Genomic DNA, 11,688 nt, shown 5'->3' with positions numbered 1-11,688 from the left:
TTCTGTGCATCAATGAATGAATATCAAAAAAGGATCAGAGATCCGCCCCTAGCAATAGGCTCATAAGTGCTGTTTCCCCGGATTCTGTGGCATATATTCTCCCTCTGGGTAGGACATCGCCTGGGATGATGAACGGTTAATTTTGCCAGTTGAGTGAACTGAGGCAAGGTGAAATGAAGTGTTTTGCTCAACGCATCGCTCAGTCCAAGAATAGAAACCATAATATTACGATCAGGAGTACAACGCCCCTAACCACTAAGCCGCCTGACTTCTCACATACCCAGATACAGACGGGTATTTATGCATGCATGTGTGTGTGTCTGTATGCATGCTTGTATGTATGTATATCTGTGTGTATAATATATATATGTATGCATACACACACCACGTGCACTCAGATATATATATACATAATACATACACATACATACACATATGAATGGATAAATTCAGACATTGTATGTTTGTGTGTGTTGTTTATACTATTGTATTCTTTATCTCATCTCCGACCATTAATGCACACAACAAATGTTTTTCTTTTTTTTTTTAATCTTCTAAAAGGTGATTACGTGTGAGCGAAGCTTACCATCCTTTAGAAAAAACCAATACCATATCCCACTGAAAGGACTCAGATCGTGTTCCCTATGTGAATTGTTTTAAAAACAATCAAGACGTACGTCATCTTTAATCGGTTCGATCAAGTTCGATTCTAAGATGTAGAAGTAACAATAATAATCTTGACAGCAATTCGATACTGACAACTGTGCAGGTGATGACATCAATAATAGATGCGGATTAGATCGAAACAATCTACCGATGATGACGTGTTACCGGACACACAAAAGTCAGTGGAATTTGGTAGTTCCACAGACAGTGTTTCACTGATCTAACATAGGCACAATGCCAGGTATTTGGAGTTTGATATTTTTATATTTTATTAATTTTTTCAGTGATTGGACTGCGACCATACTGGGGCACTGTTTTTAAAGGTTCTTATTTTATAGTTCTTTTTGCTTTACGGGGGCGTAAAAAAACTAGCAATGGTTGTCGAATAAAGTGGGGAAAAACACAGACCCCCTCACATACATTGAAAAATACATGCATTCACATACACACACATACACACACATACACACACACACACAGATATGCCATGTTAGACCGCTGAACTCTACAAGTTTCTTTTTCATTCTCTCTCTGTTTATATTTTCTTATTCCTTTCTTTTGATGAGCATAGGCTCGAAACGTAAACGACCTTTTCAATTTTGCCGAGCGTCAAACTAATATACTTGCTTGTTGTTCAGACACCTGTCTTCCTCTTTTGTTTTTCTATAAATTTCAACTAATATATATATATATATATATATATTTAATCAATATAGGGTGGCAAAAAATTTTGTAGAATTTTTTTGCCACCAGCGGCCTAGTGGGAAAAAATTAAATAGTCATAGACCATTTTTAAGTTCAACATCACAATCAAGGAACGGCCATAATAGGCCATTCACCCACTAGAAATAACAGCCAAAGCTTCAACCGCAAAATAACATTAATTCCGTAAACCAGGAGAAAATTAAAAAACATTTACCCTGTAATTTCTTATACAATGCACCGTTTCATCTACTGTTTAATGGTAAACTAACCTGATTAAACTAAATCAAGCCAATCTTCCATAGGCCCTTAGAATCGTCAGTAAGAAATAGCCAGATCGGAACAGATATTTTCACGAGGCATTTCTGTCCCTGCCTCGGCAATATCTGACCAAAAATTTTCAAATCATCGCACTCGCGCCAAATTTATCGGCAGCAAATAAATATAAGCCGCCGATTCCATTACGGAATTAACCAGAAAATTCATAATTAATCAATATAGGGTGGCAAAAAATTTTGTAGAATTGTTTTGCCACCAGCGGCCTAGTGGGAAAAAATTAAATAGTCATAGACCATTTTTAAGTTCAACATCACAATCAAGGAACGGCCATAATAGGCCATTCGTATAAGAAATTACAGGGTAAATGTTTTTTAATTTTCTCCTGGTTTACGGAATTAATGTTATTTTGCGGTTGAAGCTTGGCTGTTATTCTAGTGGGTGAATGGCCTATTATGGCCGTTCCTTGATTGTGATGATATATATATATATATAATATATATATATATATATATAGATATATATATATATAGGCTTTCTTACAGTTTCCGTCTACTAAATTCACTCACACAGCTTTGATCAGCAAAAGGTTATAGTGGAAGAGTTTGCCAAGATGCTGCACAGTAGGGTTGAACCCTAACCCACATGCCTGCAAAGCAATCTCCTCGTCCATACAGTCATTTCTGCGCCTATATCTAATTTTCTTGAATTGAATTTTTTCTTTTTTTTCATTTTACATCGCTTCTTCAGTCTGGCGGGTTATTAAACAATGGTTTCACTGCTGGATTGATCTTCGTTGTAACTAACTCAAAGAAGATAAGCCAACAATTCAAAGATTTCTCCGTCGCGTCAATAATGCTTAAGGCGCTTTTTGCGAAATTTCTCTTTTTCCTAAAACAATATTTTGTTATTTAGAAAAGATTTAGACGTTAGTTCTAATAGAACACGTGATGACCAAGCATTGTGATGATGTATTTATGACATCACATTCTTATTAATAACACGGTATTGTCATTCAAAATATGAGAAAAAACATCTCTCTGCAATATCATAGTATGATGCAAACATTTATCAAAAACTAAATTAAACAGGTTTATTAACGAAATTTAAAATGCCAACACGCAGCAAGGGAGGAATATAAAATTGTCCGTAGTCACTGATCTAGAAGGACCCCTCGTTAACTCGCCCCGCCCATAGTTTTCTTATTTAAGAGTAGGCTTACAAAGGGTACTGAGTGCAAGACGTGCACCATTGCCCGGTTTAAAGCTCCTACAGAGTAACTCTTGATAAAAATTACGTCCAAGACTATTCCTAGTTCTTTGATATGAAATTCCCCTTCTAAAAGTATTTAAAACATTCCATCAAAATTTAATGTTAATAATGGGTTTTTATTTAGGTACTAGTTAATCCATTCTGAAGGGAGGAATTTAAACGACACGGTCAACCCCATTACTAGACTGCTACTTTATTTTGTCAACGTCGAAGAGATAAAAGGCAAAGTTAACCTCGCTGTGATACGAACTCAACACCACCGAAATAATAACCTTTTTTTTTTTTTTCACTACAGGCATAAGGCCTGGAATTTTGAGGGAAGGGAAAGAGTTGATTACATTGACCCCCGTTGCTCGACTGAAACTATTTCATTTAACCCCGAAATGCAAAGTCGACCATGACAGAATTTGAATATTGAGAAGATAAAGACGGACGAAGAACCACTAAACATTTTGTCCGGCACACTAACGGTTCTGCCAAATTGCCACCTTAAACCAGTTTAAAAATCCTTTGTACTATCATTTCTACTGTAGGAACAAGGCCTGGAATTTTGGTGGAGAGGCAAGTCATAAACATCTGCCCCCAGTGCTTATTTCATCGATTCTGAAAAGATACAGTTGGTCTCAGCAGAATTTGAACTCAGAACGTAATGACGGGCGAAATACCTATTTCTTTACTACCTACAAGGGGCTAAACACAGAGGGGACAAACAAGGACAGACGAACGGATTAAGTCGATTACATCGATCCCAGTGCGTAACTGGTGCTTAATTTATCGACCCCGAAAGGATGAAAGGTAATGTCGACCTCGTTGGAATTTGAACTCAGAACGTAACGGCAGACGAAACACTGCAAAGCATTTCGCCCGGCGTGCTAACGCGTCTGCCAACTCGCCGCCTTAAGCAAAGTTAAGAATGACAATTATTTTAGCAAAGTATTTCAAGAGAATTATAGCACCAAAAAATGGATAAATGTCTTCTCTTATTAGTGGTGGTGCACGAAATTTCATGATGGTTTCTTGTATGTTTTTTTTTGTTGTTGATGGGATTGTTTTTGTGTCGGTTGTTTTGTTATTATAGTTGTCGTGGTGATGGTGGTAATGGTGCTAGTTTTGTAGCCACTTTTGTTGTTGCTATCGCTGCTTTGTTATTTGTCCCATCGTAACAGTAAGTCCCATAGAAAGTTCTGCAAATAATATGTTACAATTTCAACTTCCAAGTGCAAAGTCTTAACACAAACGTCTCTGGAAAGATCTTTGGAAATCAGGCGACTCCCCTCTCTTGAGTTATCCATGTCTCAACATAGATCCGATCCCACCATGTCCTCATCACTCGATCTTTAGAGTAATTTTTTCTCTTTTATCTTTAATTTGTTTCTGTCATTTAACCGCGGCAATGCTGGGGCACCGCCTAAAAATTTTAGTCGAATGTATTGACCCTAATGCTTATTTTTTTAACCCTTGTAATTACTCTATGGCTCTCTTTTGCTGAACCGCTAAGTTACGGGGACCTAAACACAGCAATACCGGTTGCCAAGCTGTAGTGGGAGGACAAATACAAATTACATCGACCCCAGTACACACGACAGGCTTCTTTCCGTCTATTAAATCCACTTTCAAGGCTTTTTGGTCGGTTCGCGGTTACAGTAAAAGTCACTTTGCCCAAGGTGCCACGCAGTGGGACTGAACCCAGAACCAAGCGTCTTCCCACGCCTGCGCCAGTATATTTATATTAATTTATTTACTTATCTATTTATTCATTCCTAACACCACACTGCATTGATATTGTATTAATAATTGTTCTGTCCTCAGCCATGTCCCATTACGTAAATTAGTTTTGTAGTTAGGGACATGCATGTTTATATTTACCTGGCTTTCAGTTGAGTGAGAACGAGGGGCGAATGGATCTTAAAGAGTTGTTAAAAGACGATAAAACATATTCAGTTCGATCTCCAACCCGCCTTCCGAAAAGTCCCTCGTGCGACCTAATTTTATATAAAGAATGAATACATATGGATATAGCGCTATACATGTGTATTTAAACTCACACACATACACATATATTTATATATCTTCATACACACATACATGTGTGTGTGTGTGTGTATGTATGTATGTATATATATATATATATATAATATATATATATATATATATATATAATATATATATACATCGGAAAATATGTGAAATCCTTGGTACAGTGAGGTGCATTTGAAATGAGAAAAGAATGTCTTCACTGATAGTCCTAATCAATTCAATTTTCTAATCATATGATATGATTTAATTTTGCAGTTTGGTTTGCAGAGCTAGTAAGTTCTTTATTAACTTTGGTGGGGAGATTTTTAAAGATTCTTTAACTTTTCTGGAGAACTTTCTCGCATTCGTCGGTGACGATTGTCAAACCGATCTCAGATTGTATTGTGCTGTGTGATTCTATATATAAGAGATTTGGGTGTCTCTGGGGGTGGGGGTATGGTTTGTTAATAACAAGGAACCTTTAAAAATTCTCTTCACCGAAGTTAACAAAGAACTTACTAGCTCTACAAACAAAACTGTAAAATCGTATTATTAAAAAATTAAATGGATTAGAACTACCGGTGAAATCATTCTTTTCCTTTTTCAAATATCATATATATATATATATATATATATATATATATATATAATGACAAGGTATAAATAATGGCCATTACATATTGTTGCTTTATCTCTTTAATAAAGGAAAAATAAGCGCGGTGACCATTACTTCTACCTTGTCTTATATACCATTCTGTGTAAAAGCAAGTTTGACTGGAGCGCAACCACGGATTTACAATATAGAATGCCAATGAACTCTAACCTCGAACCCTACCATAAGAACACTTGGAGTTCTTCACTCATCTAAACAATTATTAAAGAGCTTACGAAGTATTTTTCCCTGATTGATGATCCCTCACTAATAGCTATATATATATATACATATATATATATATATATATATATACATACACACACACACACACGTGTGTGTATGCACGCGCGCATCGTATTATGTATATATATTTGTTTAGCGAATAATATTACTGTAGTTGCTGTCGTTATTGTTGTTACTGCGTTGTTGTTCTAATTTAAATCCTAAGTCTGCCTTGATTAAGCATATCTATGATCAAGACGCTCAGAGAGGAAAAAACAGGCTTGGTGTAAATAGGAAAACCTTATTTAATGTGTCCTTTCTTTTTGTAAGACGGCAAGGTACGATTTCAGGATAATTTGGCTGCTATTTCTAAGGAAATGTTCGACGAGACCACGCAGAAGAAAAATGCTATTTTTTAACGATTTTATTCTTAGCTGAACGAACTGGCCTTAGCTCACCCAAGTATCAAAAATATACTGTAGAATACATTATTTTTTTTTCTTTTGTGTGTGAAGTGGACACTAAAAGGAATGTATTGTTGGCACCAAGACAAGAGAACATAATGTCAGAATATATTGTGTGCACTCTGATTCGTTTTCTCAATAGAATGTAAGCTCGTGTGGAATAAGGACAAAGAGGCTTGCTTGTTTAGCAGATGTATTATTTATTATTATTATTTGTTGTTATTATTATTTATTACTATCATTATTATTATTATTATTATTATTATTATTATTATTATTTAGCAACTAACATCGTAACAAAACACAAATGGAAAAACAGAACTAACGTATGAAGAAGAAAGAGAACAAAAAATAAAATAAAAAAATAATACAATAAACAAACAACTAGCGTATTGACATCAAATTCTTTTGCCCAAATTACCAAATAATTCAGTGAAATGAAATAAGTGCCCACACTATTCAAAAGAAATCGATATACATCACAATATAAGTGATTATTGCTGGCTAGAATAAAAAATACGTTGTTGTTGTTGTTAATATTATTGTTTTTGTTATATAGATTTTGTTATTTTTTTTCTCAGAGTGTAAATTATCGTCCGATTTACGAACTAATATAAGTAAAAGTGACATCCGGCTTTTTACCACCGGAAGCCATATTGAATAAATTTCGTTGACTTTTAATGAAATCCATTATTTAAAGTTTCACTAAATCACAAGTAGAGTAAAGAAAACATTTGTTAAATATTCTGTTTCACACTAGATTTACCTACATACAAGTCCTATTCATTTACAATGTCGTTAAATTCTCGCTTCACGCCGGAAGGACGAAAGGTAAAGGTCGAACAACCACGTGATTCGAACACGGAACGTATATAACAAAAACCGTCTAAATAAACACTGCGAACCTACTTTTACCAATATTCTGTCGATTTTATTGATTCTGCCAATCCGAATTTTGTCCCCAATATCCAATGTCTAAAAAGAAGTTTGTCCTTTTAAAACAAGTTGTCACTAACGACCATTTCTAACAAACGTACAAGGCATCAATTTTCTTGAGAGGTAACGGACGACGACATCGATCCCAGCACCAGCAGCACTGGAATCAATGACTGCTTCAAATTGTACGTTTGATTGGATGAAAAACAAAGTTGACTTCGGCAGGATTGAAACGTACAACTTGTTGGAAATACTGAAATATCTGCAGCAAGGTATTGTGTCCAACACACTGTTGATTCAGTGCCCTAATATCTTTTATCTTTTACCTGCTTCAGTCATTGGACAGCGGCCATCCTGAGACAGAACCTTTATGGCATTAGGTGAGCGAATCTATCTCAGTACTTATTTTTTAAATGTACATATTCTGTCAGTTCCTTTTGCCGAACAGCTAGATGATGGGAATGTAAACGAACAAGCATTGGTTGCCAGGCAATGTGAGAACAAGTACAACCACTAAAACACACACATACATACGACGGGCTGAGGAGTAAGGGCTACATTTGTAGCCATAGAGAAAAAAAGATGGAATAGCACATGTGAGCGTCAAACTTTAGTGTGTGCTGATGACTCCATGCTAATCATTCGGATGGCCTCACTTGTGTGATGCTGTCTTGAATATTTACGTAACAACTGTAGCATCGTGGTTATGAGAGCAATATTCACTTGCTGTTCTTCTCCCTTGAATTTTAAAGTGTTACCAACTGTTGTTAACTGTTTCTCGCCCAGAAAAGGAAATGATTAGTTTTTCTAACACCACATCTTTATTCTAAGCTGTGGAAGAGAGATCGCAAGGAGAGGTCGTCAGTGATTTTACGAGTCTTCCAGGCATTTGTTGAGAAAGCTTCAGCTGCATATTGTCTTTCAATGGTCATTATTTCACAGATTTCAAGGGCAGCGACCTGGCAGAATCATTAGCACGCTGGACGAAATGCTTAGTGGTAGTTCGAGAAATTAAGTACCAGTGAAACTCTGGGGTTGATGTAATCAATTAGTCCCCTCCTCACAAATTTCAGGCCGCCTTCTGCCTATAGTAGAAACGATTGTTTCACAAATTTCAAAATATAATCGAGCTCAGTGAATTGAGAACATGAATTGTCATACTTAAATATCGATCTATCGGTCGTCCCCCTACACTGTTGTGGTCCGTGCCTCTCAAAGCCAAGCCAGATGTACCCGAGGGTATGCAAACAGTTAATCGACAATAATCGATGGAAATACATTCTCTCGGGAATAATCGAACGACAAAAAATAAAGAAGTGATCGAAGTAACAGATGTGCGAATTAACAGTTAATTGAATGTAGCAAATAAATATTTTGAAATTTATATAGCAAAAGCTATAGGATAGAAAGAAATTTAAGTTGTCCCGTTTTATTAAAATAGATTTATATAAAACAAAATATAAAAACCGGCAATTTTAGACTGTTAACATAGACATGACAAATGTATATATACATATACAACCTAGTATATATATATATTATATATATAATATATATATATATATATATATATATATATATATATATATATGTGTGCATAAAAAATAAGCAACAAGAATGATTCCGGTAATTTAGTACAATTGTTTCATACTACAACATTTTATTAAAAGCTGTAAATATTACATCTGATTTAAGATGCTGAGTACTCCAGCTAATTTATATAGGTTTTCCAATAATATAAAAGCTTTCAAATCAAGTAATAACATTTTAGGGAAGGTAAGTATACAGATAAAGATGTAGATATAAATTTTAGGAACATATGAGGTTGTGTAGTTCAGATGCTAACTGACCAAAACTCTGCTTGCAACTGACTGCTAGAAGAATTTTTTAGTTATAGGAATTAGGGTAAGGGAAGGTTTTAGAATACCATAAAAGGAATTCAAGTTAGTTGTAGAAAGAGGAGGAATTCAGAATACACAAAGGAAGTAATAATAATAATAATAATAATAATAATAATAACAACAACAGCAACAACATTGATATAAATAATGATAATAGCAATACCAATAATGTAGCATCTGAACTACACAACCTCATATGTTCCTAAAATTTATATTTACATCTTTATCTGTATATTTACCTTCCCTAAAATGTTATTACTTGATTTGAAAGCTTTTATATTATTGGAAAACCTATATAAATTAGCTGAAGAGTACTCAGCATCTTAAATCTGCTGTAATATTTACAGCTTTTAATAAAATGTTGTAGTATGAAACAATTGTACTAAATTACCGGAATCATTCTTGTTGCTTATTTTTGATTATAATCACCCAGCAAATTTTTATAGGTTACACCATACAAAATTCTGATGCATCTAAATTAAGTACTATATACATTTGAATCTAAATTGTTGCTGATCTTATAATTCCATATATATATATATATATATATACACACAGACAAATATGCGTGTGTGTGTGTATGTGTGTGTGTGTGTGTGTGTGTGTGTGTGTGTGTGTGGAGACGCAATGGCCCGATGGTTAGGGCAGCGGGCTCTTGCGGTCGTGTGATTGTGATTTCGATTCCTTGACCAGGCATTGTGAGTGTTTATTGAGCGAAAACGCCTAAAGCTCCTCGGGGCTCTGGCAGGGGATGATGGCGAACCCTGCTGTACTTTCACCACAACTTTCTTTCACCCTTCCTGTTTCTGTTGTACCTGTATTTCAAAGGGCCAACCTTGTCACGCTGAATCGCCTCGAGAACTACGTTTAGGGTACACGTGTCTGTGGAGTGCTTAGTCATTTGCCCGTTAATTTCACGAGCAGGCTGTTCCGTTGATCGGATCAACTGGAGTCCTCGTCATAACTGACAGAGTGCCTCGACTATAAATATATATATATATATATATATATATATATATATATATATATATATATATATACGGAGATGTACTTGCATAGCAAGTGATTTGATCTGAGATCGTGTGCTGAAACGAAAACAAAGGCAGCGTGGAAGGTGTTTGTGAGCCATTTAAGAAACACACAAAAGCTGTTCGATTCACTTCAACATTTAAGTTTAATTTGTCAAAATATTTTCGTCGCTATAAGACCGCGACCTGTTCACTGACAAAAATCCGTGCTGCATCTGAGAAAGTAACAGTTAGTTCGTTATATATATGTACGTATGTATGTGTGTATGTATGTATACACGCATGTATGCATGCATGCATGCATGTATGTACGTACGCCTGTGTGTATGTATGTATGTATGTATGTATGTATGTATGTGTGTGTGTATATACACGCACACACACACTATAAACTGAAAGCTATAAACCTGTAGTGATGGATAGATGTAGACTGACCACTCATCACAACAATATCAAATTTCAACCTCACCCGCCGGAACTAGGAAGTGATTTACGACCCTCACCCCCACGACAAAACTCTAAGACCTATTATCAGTCACTTATCTCTATATCACGAAACTTTTGTTTTACTATTACTTATCTTCTTTTTTTCTCTCTTTTCTCCCTTACATCTAGTTAGTTCATGTTATATATATATATATATATATATATATATATATATATATATATATATATATATATACGTATGTATGTATGTATGTATGTATGTATGTATGTATGTATGTATGTGTGTATGCACGTACGTACGCATGTGCGTATGTATGTATATGCGCACGTATGCATGTGCGTATGTATGTGTGTGTGTACATGTACGTGCGTATGTACGTGTGTATGCCCATACGCAGGTATGTATGTATGTACATACGTGCTACGTATGTATGTGAGTATCTAGGAGAATGGGGCAGACGCGTCTGTGTGTGTGTGTACATGTGTATGTGCATGTGAACCTATGTCCGTGTACTGGTATGTGTCCGTCTAAGTTGTGTACTTGACTGTTACTTTGTTGAAGGTTGTATATATATACACACATATATGTTTGTTTGTTTGTATAGACGCACACGCATATATATATATGTGTGGGTGTGTGTTTGTTCCTCTCATCATCGTCTAACGGTGAATAGATACAACACCTAGGTGCAACTGTGCACATATAACCATATACATATACACAAGTACAGACAATCATATAGACACACTCATAAATATACTTATAATCTTAAATTATATACTCATATATGCTTATCCACTTCTAAATACATATGTCCTATTACACACATACACACACACGCATAAACATACATACGCACACACACATACATACAAAATAAGACACAGTATTCAAGGGTAACGGTTATATATATATATAATATATATATATATTATATATATATATATATATATATATATATATATATATATGTATATATAAATATAAATAATGAGGGAGATAAATTAATATTAATTTTAATATCAATTTAAAACCAGTAGTCCAGCATACAAAAAATCTGAAAAATCAGAGAAAATTCTAATACACACACACACACACACAC

This window comes from Octopus sinensis, linkage group LG19 (assembly GCF_006345805.1).
Source record: "Octopus sinensis linkage group LG19, ASM634580v1, whole genome shotgun sequence".
NCBI classification, from domain to species: domain Eukaryota; kingdom Metazoa; phylum Mollusca; class Cephalopoda; order Octopoda; family Octopodidae; genus Octopus; species Octopus sinensis.
The sequence above is the reverse complement of the archived record's forward strand: the minus strand, read 5'-3'. Positions refer to the sequence as shown.